Raw genomic sequence first — 1,182 nt, forward strand, 5'->3', positions numbered from 1 at the left:
GAAATTGTGAAATGTTAGATAGTTAAACCCACTTCTAGTCATACAGTGTTGTCATTGCTATGCATTTGATGTTGTAATTTGTGCCACACAGTTGAATGGTGAGACTGAATGTATGTAGAACTTTTTTCCCAGGCTCTTTGTTTATAAAAGTGTTCTTTGTTGTATAGAATAAAATCCGCTAAAGGGTGGTCTCCTGCAGCACATCTTTTGTCAATGAGTGTGAGCAGATATTTTAAGTTGCCTAAGCATGTCAAGAATAAGGATGAAGGCATAGTTACTGATATTTTGGTTTCCTCTTTCATGGTCTTGCTATGCTGTATCATGTGAAATTCTGGGCCTCTTTGCCTTGAGCTGAAGTGAAAATTGCTTTTACGCTTTTATGTGGAAATGCTGTGGTATCAAGGATGGCTTTTGTGTGGAACTCTCATGGTGTAATGATAAGTCTTTATTTGCCTTTCAGTATTTTAATGGGTATCTGATATTAATCCAAGATGCTAGTTATTATTTCAGTGGTGTTAGTGCTGATGATTACTGAGGATTCTTAAGCTTTTAGCATTTTTTTTTTCCCCCAAGGATTTAGTTTCATTGTTACACCTGAATTTTGAGTCCTGCATCGTCATATTTATTTCATTAAGTTTTGTAGAGCTGGCTATAAGGACCTAGATTTTATTTATCGGTAGAATGAAATATTACTTAAAGTGAGGTTTACTGGTAGCCATTTTAATTCTCATAAAGACAAAGTTACAGTTTTCTTTGCAATAAATTTTCTAACAAATTTTGTTCTTTCAGTTCCCATATTGTGACGGCACCCACAATGGACATATGTTTTTCCTGTGGGGACAATGTAGGACCCCTCATCGTTAAGAAGAAGGATTAAAGGAGCAAATAGAAGTCTATAGTGAGCACATTAGAACCATCTCCCTGGCACAGTGAGCTATAAAGACATAGCAGCCTGTAGTGATTATAATCTATTACATACAGTATACTATAATACCCACCTATGTGTCTCAGACAAAATGTAGTGAAATGTACGTATCTGATTACGATTGCAATGATTTGAAAACTGCACGTTTTATTTTAATGTAAATTTTAAAAACATTAGTAAATGAGTTTGAATTGTGTGCCAGGTTATACCTAGTACAAAAATGTGCTTGTCTTGATTTTCTTTTGTTAAGTCTTCTA

This window comes from Penaeus monodon, chromosome 30 (genome assembly GCF_015228065.2).
Source record: "Penaeus monodon isolate SGIC_2016 chromosome 30, NSTDA_Pmon_1, whole genome shotgun sequence".
In the NCBI taxonomy this organism is placed as follows: Eukaryota; Metazoa; Arthropoda; class Malacostraca; order Decapoda; family Penaeidae; genus Penaeus; species Penaeus monodon.